The sequence below is a fragment of the Lactuca sativa genome, chromosome 6 (genome assembly GCF_002870075.4).
Source record: "Lactuca sativa cultivar Salinas chromosome 6, Lsat_Salinas_v11, whole genome shotgun sequence".
In the NCBI taxonomy this organism is placed as follows: Eukaryota; Viridiplantae; Streptophyta; class Magnoliopsida; order Asterales; family Asteraceae; genus Lactuca; species Lactuca sativa.
This window is the reverse complement of record NC_056628.2, coordinates 205,830,495-205,846,491: the sequence shown is the minus strand read 5'-3', so window position 1 is coordinate 205,846,491 and position 15,997 is coordinate 205,830,495.

The window sequence follows — 15,997 nt, the reverse complement described above, 5'->3', positions numbered from 1 at the left end:
TGACTATTTATTAGAAATTGATTTTAATAAATATTCAATAAAACTCTTATAATTAAATTGGAAATTATTTATTTCATGGAAATAATAATTTTCATTAGCAAGAAACATTATATTATTTCCTATGGTATGAATTAATAAGTCATGCACAACTTTTTAGACTAGTTGAAAACCTTTTGTCTTTTACTCAAAAGACAAAGTTTATATTTTATAAACCTTGAGTTTATAAAATTTAAACTAACTTTCCTCTTTTTTATACAATTTTTGGAATTTGCATAAAAGGAAGAAAAGTATGGGATTTCCATTAGTTTATTCAAAATTAATGAAGCATAGGATACATGTTTATGACATGGGGACATACGTGCTTAAAGTGTTAAGACCTAATGGTTAATACTTTCACTTTATGCATATAAATAAGAGGCTTGCATTCTTGAAATGTTGCTCATTCCTTTCCTTGATGAAAGGCCGAAAGTTCTTATTCCTCTCTCATTCTCTCTAGTTTTGCCTTGAAGACTTGGAGATTACTTGCTTTTACATGTCATATTTAAGTTTATATTGGTTATGAAGTTAAGGCTTAAGGGTTTGAGAGTTTAGGGACTAGCATCTACATCAAGTTGAGTCATTGTTGGTGTCTCAAAGGTTCCACATTCTTCATCAACTTCCAAGCCTCCCAAGAGTACCCAAAGAACTACAAAGGTTGTTATTTCTTCATCCTTCCTGTGGTTGGTGTTTAATCTTTCTATAACTTGCAAGAAGATCCTTAGTAGGTATAAAATGTTTATGTTATTTCAAAAATTAAAGTCTTCCATTGCCATATTTTTTTAGTTTATGAAACTATTTTTAAACTAAAAACCAATAATTGGTATCAAAGCCACCTTGCAAATTTGGTTAGATTTTTTGATTTTTGGAAATCTTAGTTTTTTGAGAATATGGATAACTTGTTTTCGTATAAAAATAAGTTCATATATATTTTCTATGACAACTTTATAATTGTTATTTTTTATGTGACAAGTTTCATGCATCTTTTTTCATTTAAAGTTGTCTTAGAAAAATAAAGGTTATTTTATGTGTATGTTGATGTATAATATGTGCATAAACTAGCCAAGGACCATTATGATTTTTGTGTTGTTGTTTTTATTATAAAAAAATGGTTGTAATAATTTATTTATTCATATGGTATCTAATAATTAAATAGATTAGTTTTCTTATTTATTTTTGTAAAGTAATAGATTAGTTTTTAGAAATAATATATTTGTAATAAAATATAACAAGAAATGAAGTTGGAACCATTTTTTGAAGACCAAAAAGGGAAAGTTTCGAGTTCAACATGTGATGGGCAGAAAAATGACACTTTCTGAAAAGTGTCATGAATGCTTTACATTTGCTGAACAAGTACTGAACAGAAAGATGACACCTTCTGAAAAGTGTCATGAAAGCTGCAATTCTTCCTTTAAAGAAGCCTTTAAAAACTTTTGCACGCAATGGGTGTTTACTCAAGTGAGATTGCTTTAACAACATTACAAGAAGATTTTTGGTCCCTTTAAATGTCCCTTTAGGAATGGACTTGACATTTTTTGTGTTGGCTCACATAAAATGTCATTAGTTGGTTATGTTTATGCACATATCTTTTTATGCATGTTTGTATTGTTTATTTTATGCACTTATTATGTGTGGTTGATAAATTAGTTTTTCACATGCTAAAATAATTTTGGACATAATAAACATCACATGGAGTTTGGGTTTTAAAAATTGGACAAAAGATGTAACAAGTTATTATTTTAAAATAAAACTCGCTTTTATAAAATCGTTAATAACGGCAAATTTTGAAATACTCCATTATAAGTTTTAAAATGGTGATTTTTGTAACTTATACAAACTCCAAATCTATATGTAATAAAATGAAGTGTTAATAAAGATATAAAAGGTTCAAATGCACTCAAACTTAATATTGTTTATTAAAATTGAATTGCGTCAAATTATATAAAAACTATATTTTTTATATAGAACCTTTAAAAGTGATTTTCTTTTGAAAATTGATACCATGGTTTATTATATGCATATAATAACCATAATATCATATGTTTTTTAAACTAGAATTAGAAAACATATAAAGACCCTTTATACAAACCTCAAATCTATGCAATCCTTTTGAAGAACACTCACACGTCTCTTGTATGCACTAGTGAGATAAAGGATAACTAACCGCTTAGTGTTGTCTTTTGATGGTCGGGGTGTCTTCGTGATTTCTATAACCAAGTTATAGGCCGATTACACAAGTTTTTCAAATTGGACGATTTGATCGGAAATCTTTTGTGATAAAGGATACCTAAGCAAGAGAGTTCTAAGGCACAGATGGGATCAAACATGTCTAATTAAATTTGTTATTAGAGATCTCATAAATCTAGGAATTGTATAGCAAGATGTAATTGATAATCGATATCTACCGGGTTGAATTCAAATGGATTGGATAAAGGATACCTAACCATTTATTTGTTTTGCAACTTGGATCTTAGACTTCGATAATTAATGTTTTTTTGGAAACTAAAAGGGTATTAATTATTGAAGATTAAAAATTGAAAATACTAAATTAATTTTGTTAAAAAATTTTGTAGTTAAATAATCCATTCTCATTATCATGAATTGTCATTTTCTTTAATGACTTAATGAAACAATAACATTCACTAGATACAAGTTCAATGAATGGGTTCATGTCTTAAGAGACAATCTCATAAGAGATATGAAATTGTATACACTTAAAGGTCCTAGTTTTAAACTATTTGCTTTGAGCAATAAACCTGAAAATGATACCTAGTAAAGGCATCACTGTGATCCTAAAGAACATCAAGCTAGAAATAGTTATTCATGAATTCTAGAGAGTCTTGGATAATTTAAACATATATCTGATGATATAACTGGTCAAACAATATTCCAATAAATACAGTAATATTTTATTTAGAGCGAGTTTAAACATTGGAATAATGCAAGGCTAAAGGAATCACCTTGTTTGATCTAGGAGGCCCATGTTTTATGGACTGAAGACCATTAAACCAAAGAAATCTACTAAAGCCCATATAGATGGATCTTGTTTCTTTTGTGAAGAATCTGGACACTGGAAGAGGATTTACTCCTCTCATTTGGAAAGAAAGTATGGAAGAGACTAGTACTTATCTACTAGATAGAACTCATACCTTTCATATAACACTTAGGTACTTGTTAATAAATGTTAATCTAATATTTGTAAATGGCTTGCAAATATTTACTGAAGAGTAACTAAGCTGAGCACAATCAATTTGGAACTACACTCTCGGAGTTTAGTTTATTATTTACGCTTAGAACATAAATTGCTTGTAATGTAAAACAATATTTGTTTTGAAACAATATATGTTTTAATTTAGCATGTCTAAATTTATGTCTTAGTTATTTTATTCAAATCTTTGATCATTTACTTAATCGTTTTTCATAACGATAATATTCATATTATGAAATGATTAACTTCTATTTATGAGACTAGATCTCTTAATAGAGTTGTGAAGTAAATATCAACATTCCATAAATAAGATTAAGTTTTATATACAAACACTTTTGACTTAAACTTGTTTTAAGTCAAAGTCATATTTGACATTATTATCTTTATAATATAAATGACATTCACATATTCCAACTTCAAGAAAGGGGTCTTTGAAGGCAAATAATGTAGTTTCTTTGACATATGTGAACCTTATTTATATGTAAGGGATTCCTAATGATATTTTCACTAAGTTGTAGAGAAAATAATTAAGTAACTATACACTTTGGCGTGTGACTTCCTTTCTAATGAATGTCTAAGATTAAGCACAAGATACCAAATCAACTTTATTAACAACTATAGTAGTTTTAATTATATTTTACATGGTAAAGCATAATTGTGAAATATTTGTTGAAGGTTTCAAAAGTTGAAATACAAACCGGTAACAACCATTTAAGGCCTTAATGATAATAAAGGATGAATTAAATCTTACTTAGTATTATTTACTTTCTAATCGATAGAAATATCATCCTGTAATCTTTTTGGGATGATACTTCAATCACTATTAATTGTATCTTGAATACATATACCAACTAATAAGTAGATTAAACACTTTATATGATTTAGTATGAAATGGCTCCATCCTCATCTTACTAAATGTTTTATGTATTTGAGGCCGATGTTGGACTAAAGCTTCTAAACCCAAAATCTACTAAATACATATTTGTGTAATACTCTAAGTGTGGCTTAGATTATCATATGCAAACCCACCAAGAATAAGTTCTTTTATTCTCGTGAAAGCTAAGTTAGTAGAAAGCAAGCTTCTAGTGACAAAACAAGTGGGAGGTACATAGAACTTGAAGCAGATCAAGAACCATAACCTTATGTAGTAATAGTTGGCACTAGTTTTAACAAGGATTTTTAAACTTGAATAATAGTTATTCACAAAAACAAATTGTGCGCATTAATGGTAGAAATCATCTATGACTTGAGAAATGTGGAATCTCTCATTGATGAGCTTTTATTGATGGTTTCTGGAAAATCCATCAAATACCAAGATACTATGTCAGATCTCGAATCTGATAAATGACGTCGAGTCATGAACATGAGATGTAATCCATGTATAAGAATCAAGTATGGGCTTGATTAAAATTTCTCCATATAGCAAGGCTAGAAGGAGTAAATGATTCTTCTAGAAAGAATAAATTACGTGGATAAACATACACATTTAAAGTAAGACTTGTTATAAAAGGATTTACTCACACTAATGTAATTGACTATGGTCCTCATCATACTCATGACATTGAATGTGATCAAACCTTTTTTATACAAGTAGCTATGATTAGATCAACAAGGATATTATTTACTATAAATTTATATTCTTAATATGAGATATAGCAAATAGATTTCAAGAAAGACCGTTTTTCTTAATAGACATCTACTGGAAGATATATATATATATATATATATATATATATATATATATATATATATATATATATAGATTAGCCTGGAGGTTTTCTTAATTCAATTTATCCTAACAAAATATGTAGAGCTTCATATCCACTTGTGGGTATAAATGTGACATCCCCAAATTCACGGCCAGAAAAGACTGGTTTAATTTATGCTTTTAAAATAATTTCAGAGTAATCCTTTGATTAAAAGAGTTGCGTAATTTGTTCCCAAACAAATATGATAAAATAATATTTACTAAAGCATTTCATAAAGAAATGTATTTTCATTGTATAATCAAAACTCGGGATGTCATGTTCCGATACAGACCAAAAGCATAAACGGCACATTATAAGCCTTACAACAATTACTTACAACTATAGGCCTATAAACAAAATAATTTGATGATTCATCCAACTTATGCTCTCGCGCCACTACCTATAATACAAATAAAACTGAGTGGGTCAGGCTTGGGGGTCTGGTGAGCATATAGGGTTTTCAACCCACAATAAATAATTAATTAAATTTCACCAACCAACAATAACCCGATTACCCATTCCCATTATCCTCACTTTACGTCCCTAAAACAACTATCACAAGGGACCTAGTCTGAGGATTTTCATCAGGATGGACACTACTGCAAAGGGGTTTCCTCAACAATAAATATCCTAAAGGAAACCATGAGGGGGATAGAGTACACCGGTGAACACATCGTTCACAATGCCTATAGGGTATGAACTTGCCAGCGATCTACTGGACAGTCTAGAAAGAGTTTGTGGTCATCATCCATAGTCCGCTAGATGACTAGATCAACAACAACATCGAGGCCTCTCATCATTTTTATTTCATCACACATCAACTATCTACCCATGCTTTACCCAACACTCTTGTAGATATATATATATATATATATATATATATATATATATATATATATATATATATATATATACACATTCATACACAACTTAAAACCTATATAATATATTCATTCAATACTCATTCCAAATAACAGATAATATATAAACACATAGCACATATTTTATAGAAAATAATTCATATCTATGTGTTAGAAGAAAGCATCTACACACACTCACTTGATAAGACGATTATCGGACAACGCTTCGTCTCTTAAAATAATAATCTTCGATGAAACCGGGATATCTTCCAAAAACTAGGCTTCTCGCGGGCAGAGTTTTGGCTCGACAACTCTATTTCTCGGGATCTTCGGGGCTTCAGGACTTGCTTCGGGTGTCGGGATTGATATCGGGGCTTCGAGGGTATTTCTCGCAAGGTAGAAGAAAGTTTAAGGGTTAGGAGTGGATATTTGGCAACCACCAACGACTGCCCTCACATTCTATTTATCGGGTGAGGCTGGCCTTCGGTACGCAGTGCGGTCCCTGAACGTTGGGCATTCCTCCGAACGCTACGCGTAGGAGCGGGGTTTGGTCTCTATCCGATGAGAGGTCCGAGTCAGCAGAGATGTGGCCAATCCGAGGCCTAGCAATGAACGCGGGGCGTTCCCCTTCCGAACGTTGGGCGCTCCCTTCTAACATGCCTCGGTTTGCATGCCTCGAACTTCAGAAATTCATAATTTTTTCATACCAGCTCCGTATTCGACGTTCTTTATACCCACGCATAGGTGAGATTATGCTCTACAACTCTCGTTTAGACTCCGTCGGCTAATTTTGATTTTCTTTTTATTATATTATTTTTAGTAGGCCGGGACAGGAAAACTCCATTAGAAATTCATAACTTCTTCATCCGACGTCCGTTTTCGTCTGTCTTTTTACCGTTGACCTACTATCGATGAGATCATCGATTCTCGTTTAGACTGTTTCGGCTAGAAATCACTCGATTTTATAATCGAACTTTGGGTTGCATACTACTAAGTCGAAACTTCGAAAAATCATAACTTCCTCATACAAAGTCAGATTTAGACATTCTTTTTATGCACGCTCTCAGTTTAACGTATTCTACGACTTTCGTTTAGATCACTAAGGCTAAATATTGCTCTATCATAAATTCACTATTTACGTCATGCAGTGTCGTACCGGTTCTGTCGCTAAACTTTGACAAGCCATAACTTCTTCTTTATAACTCGGATTTCGGCATTCTTTACATATATGGAATCCTTGTCCATGCCACTACAACATCCTTCTTGGATATTAGGGTTATCTAATATTTTATTTTAGCTCTGATATTACCCTTAATTCATTTAAGTCACAATAATTAAGCATAAAACACATAATACTCAAATAATACATTTATATTATTTCAAAACGAGTTACAAAGGTTAACCTAGACTATTACATCATTATTAATGCCTAGCCTAGAAACACGAGTGTTACGATTCTCTCCTCCTTAGGATGATTACGTGCCTAGAATAACACATCAACAAACAAATGCGGATAGCAACTCATAATATCACTCTCCATTTCCTAGGTGAGATTTGGCCCGTTCGTATGTTTTCAACGGACAAGCACTAATTCAACCATCTTGTGTCGCAACTTCTTAGTCTTACGGTCAACGATTGCCTTTGGTTCTTCAATTAACCTTTTGTTTTCATCAATTCTTAACTCGGAAATTGGAATTATGTCGGGAACTTCTCCCACGAACTTCCTCAGATAACACACATGGAAAGTGTTATGAATTACATTCAGTTCTTCGGGTAATTCGAACTTGTAAGCTTGGTTCCCAATCCTCTGAAGAAAGTTAAACGGTCCAATAAATCTTGGACTTAACTTTCCCTTTTTACCAAATCATATAAGTCCCTTCCACGGTGAGACTTTAAGCAAAACCGAATCCCCAACTTCAAATGTCATCGGTTTTCACTTTATGTCAGCATAATTCTTTTGACGATCTTGAGCCGCTAACATTCTCTCCCTAATTATTTTCAGCTTTTCTGCAGTCTGATGGACTATCTTGGGTCCCATAAACTGCTTTTCATCGGCCTCAAGCCAACAAGACGGCGTACGACACTTCTGTCCGTACAAAGCTTGATAAGGTGTCATATTAATGCTCGAGTGGAAACTATTATTGTAGGAAAAATCTACCAAAGGTAAATGTTCATCCCAATTACCTTGGAATTCCAGGGTACATGCTCTCAGCATATCTTCAAGTGTTTGTGTCGTTTGTTCACTCTGACTATCAGTCTGTGGATGGTAAGTTGTACTTAAACACAACTTGGTGCCCAATTCCTCTTGTAAACTGTTCCAAAATCTTGAGGTGAAACGGCTGTCACGATCTGATACAATCGTTAACGGGACGCCGTGAAGCCTCACAATATCCTTCACGTAAGAATTCGCCAGCTTATCCATAGACCATTTCTCATTGGCTGCTATGAAGTGTGCACTCTTAGTGAAGCGATCAACGACCACCCAAATCATGTCGTGATCATTCTTTGTTCTGGGCAGTTTAGTGACAAAATCCATGGCAATGTCTTCCCACTTACCCATAGGTACCGGTAAAGGTTCTAAACTCCCATATGGTTTCTGATGTTGTGCCTTAACTCTTACACAGGTCACACACTCGGCCACATACTTCGCAATGTCAGGCTTCATCGTCGACCACCAGTAATAGGGTTTCAGGTCCCTATACATTTTAGTGCTGCCAGGATGAATTGATTATATGGTTTTGTGAGCTTCTTCCATCAGAAGATCTCTTACTCCTCCTGTCTTAGGTACCCAAATCGGATCTTGGAATACCTTCAGTCCATGATAGTTTGTACCGAACACTAACATTTTGCCCAAACGTTACTCCTTTTGGTCATTCTTCTCAGAAGCTTCTTCTTGAGATTTCTTTATACTCTCCACAATTGTTGAGACAACTTCTATTCTCAACGCTCTTGGCCTTTTTCTTTCAGGATTGACTTTTCGACTGAGAGCATCAGCGACACCATTTGCTTTACCGGGGTGGTTGCCTCATATTTAACTCTTTCTGACTGAAGAGATATTGAAGACTCTTATGATCAGTGAAAAGTTTGCACATCGTGCCATAGAGGTAATGCCTCCATATTTTTAGAGCGAAAACTATTGCTGCCAATTCCAAATCATGAGTGGGGTAGTTCCTTTCATGCTCTTTCAGCTGTCGAGACGCATATGCTATCACCTTTTCTCTTTGGGTCAAAACACAACCCAATCCAACCCCAGACGCATCGCTATAGACAGCAAAGTCTTCAACTCCATCGGGTCGAGAAAGAATCGGTGCCTTACATAGCTTCTTCTTTAGCAACACGAATGCTTCTGTGTTCTTATCGCTCCAAGCATAAGCAACTCCCTTGTGAGTCAAAATTGTCAATGGAGTAGCGATTAAAGAAAAGCCTTGGATAAACCTTTGTTAATATCCAGCTAATCCCAAAAAGCTTTGGATCTTCGTGGAACTTTTCGGTTGTTCCCACTTCATCACAGCTTCAATCTTCGCTAGATCAACCATTATCCCTTCTTGTTTGACCACGTGACCCAAGAATTTGACTTCTTAAATCCAAGAATCACATTTAGAGAACTTTGCATACAGCTTCTCTTTCTTCAAGACTTCTAACACTTCTCGCAAGTGTCTACCATGCTCCTCTTGGCTTTTCGAGTAAATCAGAATGTCATCTATGAACACTATCACAGATATCAAGGAACGGATTACAAACTTTGTTCATTAAATCCATAAATGTTGTTGGAGCATTAGTTAGTCCAAACGTCATAACCAAGAACTCATAGTGTCCATATCATGTTCTGAATGCATTCTTCTCGATATCCTGCTCTCTCACCTTCAGCTGATGATATCCTGACCTTAGGTCGATCTTTGAAAAATAGCTTGAACCTTGTAGTTGATCGAATAGGTCATCAATCCTTGACAATGGATATATATTCTTTATCGTTTCCTTATTCAGCTCTCTATAATCAATGCACATCCTCATACTCACGTCCTTTTCTTTACGAATAACACTGGAGCTCCCCAGGGTGATGAACTAGGTCTAATGAAACCTTTGTCAAATAAGTCCTAAAGTTGCACCATCATCTCCTTCATCTCCGTTGGTGCTAATTGGTAAGGTGCTTTTGCTACTGGTGTGGTTCCTGGAAACAAGTCGATATGGAATTCTACATGTCGATCAGGCGGTAATTAAGGAATATCTTCGGGAAATACTTCTGAATAATCACACACCACAAGAATGCTCTGCATCTCCTTTTTCTCCTTCTTTGCATCAATCACGAATGCCAAATATGATGTACATCCTTTGACCAAACACTTTCTGGCTTTCAATAGAGAAATAATCCTAGAATTTACTCTGTGTTTGTCCCCGTACACCATAAATGACTCTTTCCCTGGCGGGTTTACTTTTAATATCTTTTTCCTGTACAATATTTCGGCATCATTGGCGCTAAGCCAATCCATCCCCAGCACGATGTCGAAACCATTTAGCTCAATAAGCAATAATCCCTCGTGGAACTTATTCCCATTCAAGTCGATGAAGATGTTTTTCATAAGATGGCTAACAGGTACAAACTTGCCACTAGAAACTTCGACTAATAAAGCATTATCTAGTCTATCTACAGGCAAAGCTAGTTTTCTACCAATTTCATGTGAAATAAAGGAGTAATTGGCTCCAAAATCAAACGAAATTTGGGCAGGCAATTCGTTTACTAGAAAGGTACCTGAAGCAACATCAGCTTCATCTTTTGCAGCTTCAAGTGTCATCTGAAAGGCTCTCGCCTTCGGTTTTGGTGGAATGTTGGGTTTTTCTTCCTCCTTCTTTTTCGGACAATCCCTCGAGATGTGCCCCTCCTCACCACACCCATAACAGACTTTCTTGGTGAGGGTGCATTCGTTGGCATAGTGCTCTGGCTTCCCACATTTGAAGCATGTGACTTCCCCGTCACATTTCCCATGATTCTTCTTCTTGCATTTGTCGCACCATTTCGCTTCACCTCCCTCTCCACTTCCTCTCGAACTACACTTTGAGAATTTATTTTTCTTGCTGGACCCTGAAGATCCATTGAACTTCCTTTTCTCACCAACCTTTGACCTCTCCAGACCCTTCTCCCTGATCTGGGTCTTAACATTCTTAGCAGCCCAGATGGCGGCTTTCAATGTTGTTGCTTGCTTAACCATTGGACCAAAGTCCGCTGGTAATCCACGAGCAAACTTGTTGACCTTAGAGAGTTTAGTTGGAACTAGGTATGGGATAAGCTTCATATTTTCTGTAAAACTTGCAGCGTATTCAGTAACGCTCATCCTTCCCTTCTTCGAATTCCAAACTCACTATTGATTTCCAGAAGGTCCTGCTAAGAGCAGTATTGCAATTTCGGTTGTTCCACAAAGTCTTCCCAAGACATTTTGCTAGCTTCTCCCTTGGGCATCGAGTCAGCTAGTAACTTCCACCAGCTCAGTACTCCCGATTTTAACAAAGGGACCGCAAGAGCAGTCTTCTCTCTGTTGTTGCATTCGCAACTCTTGAACATTGTCTCCATTTCAGAGATCCAGTTCATAACTTCTACCGGCGTCGGGCTTCCGGATAGACATGGTGGTTTGGATGCCATGAAATCCTTGTACTTGCACCCACACCTATCATTTCCTTCATCATGGTTGTTTTGCCTAACAATCGGTGGGTTGGCTTGACCAACAATCCCACTAAAGTTTCCTCCTTCCAATTGACCTTCATTCAATTCGGGTTGTTCAATTGGAATTGAAGGTTCTTCACGATTCTGCTGAAGCAGACGTCTAGTTTCTTCCATTTGATGATCCAACATCATTTGGATCATCGCTTGTACCCCAACCATTGTCATTGGCTCTGGTGTTGCTGCTACAACAGGTGCTTGCTCAATCACTGGTGGTTGATTCCTGTTTTCGTTTGCGCTTCCAACTCCGCTTCTAGTTCTTGCCATTTTCGATCTATACACCGAATAAGGTGAATTTAGATCCTCATTCACGATAGATAATTAAATCATCCATATCACTCTGAAACGTTTACATGCTAGTTCTAATGTCGCCGTCATATGCTTAGAATTCTAAACACATAAGGTCTCCGAATCCGGTTGGTAACAAACCGTAGATCTGAACAAATAATATCATATATGGCACACATATAACATTTAGCACAAAAAAGCATTTTACGCATCTTTCCTAAAATAAACTAGTGCTCGTGTCTAAAATATAACGGACACGTATCTCACAATCTTCACTTAGAATTCTAAGTTTAAGTCTAGAAATCCTACAAATTCCTAGTTCGCTTAAATTAATGCTCTGATACCAACTGTGACATCCCGAAATTCACGGCCAGAATAGACCGGTTTAATTTATGCTTTTAAAATAAATTCAGAGTAATCCTTTGATTAAAAGAGTTGCGGAATTTGTTCCCAAACAAAATATGATAAAATAATATTTACCAAAGCATTTCATAAAGAAATGTATTTTCATTGTATAATCAAATCTCGGGATGTCATGTTCCGATACAGACCAAAAGCATAAACGGCACATTATAAGCCTTACAACAGTTATTTACAACTACAGGCCTATAAACAAAATAACTTGATGATTCATCCAACTTATTCTCTTGCGCCACTACCTGTAATACAAATAAAACTGAGTGGGTCAGGCTTGGGGGCCTGGTGAGCATATAGGGTTTTCGGCTCGACAACTCTATTTTTCGAGATCTTCGGGGCTTCGGGACTTGCTTCGGGTGTTGGGATTGATATCGGGGCTTCCGGGGTATTTCTCCCAAGGTAGAAGAAAGTTTAAGTGTTAAGATTGGAAAATTGGCAACCACCAACGGCTGGCCACGCATTCTATTTATAGGGTGAGGTTGGCCTTCGGTACGTAGCGTGTTCCAGCGAGGTACGCAGCGCGTTCCCTGAACGTTGGTCGTTCCTCTGAACGCTACACGTAGGAGCGGGGTTTGGTCTCTATCCGATGAGAGCTCTGATTCAGCAAAGATGTGTCCAGTCCGAGGCCTAGCAATGAACACGGGGCGTTCCCCTTCCGAACGTTGGGCGTTCCCTTCTAACATACCTAAGTTTGCGTGCCTCGAACTTCAGAAATTCATAACTTTCGCATACGAGCTCCGTTTTAGACGTTCTTTATATCCACGCATAGGTGAGATTATCCTCTACAACTCTCGTTTAGACTCCGTTGGCTAATTTTGACTTTATTTTTATTATATTATTTTTAGTAGGCCGGGACAGGAAAAACTCCGTTAAAATTCATAACTTCTTCATTTGACGTCCGTTTTCGTCTGTCTTTTTACCATTGAACTACTATCGAGGAGATCTTCGATTCTTGTTTATATTGTTTCGGCTAGAAATCACTCGATCTTGTAATCGAACTTTGGGCCGCATACTGCTAAGTCGAAACTTCGAAAAATCATAACTTCCTCATACGAAGTCAGATTTAGACGTACTTTTTATTAACGCTCTCGGTTTAACGTATTCTACGACTTTCGTTTAGATCACTAAGGCTAAATATTGCTCTATCGTACTATTTACGTCACGCAGTGTCGTACCGGTTCTGTCGCGAAACTTCGACAGGTCATAACTTCTTTGTTATAACTTGGATTTCGGCATTCTTTACATATCTGGAATCCTTGTCCATACCACTACAACTTCCTTCTTGGATATTAGGGTTATCTAATATTTTATTTTAACTCTTATTTTTCCTTAATTCATTTAAGTCACAATAATTAAGCATAAAACACATAATACTCAAATAAGACATATCTATTATTTCAAAACGAGTTACAAAGGTTAACCTAGACTATTACATCATCATTAATGCCTAGCCTAGAAACAAAGGTGTTACAATAAAGCAAACATCTAAATGTTATAATCATCATTTTATGTAAAACCACAAGGTGTATTTTTATATCAAAATGAATAGAACATGTGTGTTTACTAAGAACTAGTGGGAGCATAGTGAAATTCCTAATCTTGTATGAATAAGACATACTTAATCATTTGAAATCACATTCTTACTAAGCAATGTCGTTTTCACCTTGACTCAGAAAGTGTTTCTAAAATGAAAGACTTATAAGGAGAAGATACGTTCTTGAAATGTAAAATCTATAAGGGTAGATGAAATGAATGTTAAAAGTTTCATGTACTTATACATATATTGGCAAAATCTTGAAAGGGATCAAGAGACAAGATTCTTTTGGACAATTCTTGGCATTGTCATATGGCATCATTTTAAGCTAGCCTTAAAAGCACATAGCTCATAGGATTGAACTAGATGAAATGATTTATATTCTATTTGCTTGGAAAATGAATTCATCATTTACGCCATATTATGCATAGAACATTGTATTTGATCATGTTGTAAGGACGTCATAGGATAGTAATGAATACATTGTTAAGTCACTGGATGACTAACAGAACATTCTAAGAGTACTTTAGAAGAACTAAGAGATTGTATATGTAACACCTGTTCCAGGTATTGATTTATTTATTTCATTTTTAGGGTATTTGTGCATGGACTCAGCAAGTTGGGGTGCTCCAACTCGTCGAGTAGAGACTATTATAAGGACGTGGGATTCGGGATCTACTCGACGAGTCAGAAGGCCCCGACTCGATGAGTAGGAGATGTAAAGAGAAACCCTAACTTTTAGGGTTTGCTCCCTATTAAAAGAACATAATCCGCCTTTGGTAGCCTCCCTTATCACCATTTTAGCCAGAGAGAACCTTATTTTGACCTTGCATCTTCTTGAGTGAGAGTGAGAGCATTTATGAGTCATTTTGAGGTATTTGTGAAGAATTCTAGAGCTAGAAGAGGAAGGAGCAAGGAGAGGAGCAATAGATCCAACATCTACTATGTATTGGCCATCATTTTGAGGAATAAAGTCATCTCCTTGATCTCTAGTTGATTAGATCCCTTTTCTTGGAAGTAAATGGCCATTTTTGGTGCAAAATGGAGTCAAATTTGGATTTGGACTTATCACAAGTAAACGGTTCCAAATATGGACCTCTCAAGGTCCCCAATGGCATAAAGTTTCTCACTTTATATATCTTAGCCCCTTTTCCATGCACAAAAACCTTGTATGAATCCTAGTTTCGATGTTATGGCCTTGAAGGGGCTTGCATGCACGTAAAGTTTGCAACTTTACGTGGTATCTGCACTAGGAGAGTTTGGATCTGGAGTTGGGACCTTAGATCCCACTAAAAAGGGATGAACTTGAAAGAGATTGAATGAACTCGTCGAGTCCCTTAGCTGACCCGACGGGTCAGGTAGGGTTTACTCGTTTTTGAGAGTCGGGGTGATTTCGGTGAAGGACTATAGTTTTCGGTCTATATGGGTTTTCGGTCTTCTGGACATTGAGGAACTCAATGAGTTACATAGGTCACTCAACGAGTTACATGGATCATATTGGAGGTAGGGTCTGTTTGGTATACAAAGTATATTGTTTGAAAATCTCACTTAAAACACCTCAGTAAATGTGGCCTAGACATCATTATCGTAAGTAGATCAATCATTATAATGACTTGGAATCACTTATAAACCTTACTTATAGGTGATGGGTTTTGAGCATAACTATAAATCATATGTGTTCACGCAACCCTATAATTAAGGATCTAGGTTTTCACTAGTTGAACATGCAAACTTGAATACAAAAGAGAAACCCCAATATGCATCTATGAAGAACGAAATTAACCTAAATATATGCTTTAGATACATACCTCAATTGATATGTAGTAATAACAATTAATCCTTATTGATTCTCGAACTCTTGAAAGCAAGTGCCTCAAATGTGACACCTCTAATGGCTTACAAACACTCTTTATAAGAGTATGAGGGGAGAGAGGAGGGAATGCTCTTAGAAATTCTGCTTTACTAGGGTTCTTAGAAGGTGGTCAAAAATCCCAAGGGTAAGCCTCCTTATATACAGCAGGTTGCTTAGTCCCAAAGCTAGGGTTTGCAGGTGGAAACCCTAATTCCCTACTTAAGGCCTAAGCAGCCCATCGACTCCTCATTAGAAGGCCTTGGACGAAAACTTGTAGGGCCACCCTATAATTTTCGTCCACTCCTATCCAAGGAGTCCAAGAGCCCAGTTTCACAATTATCAAT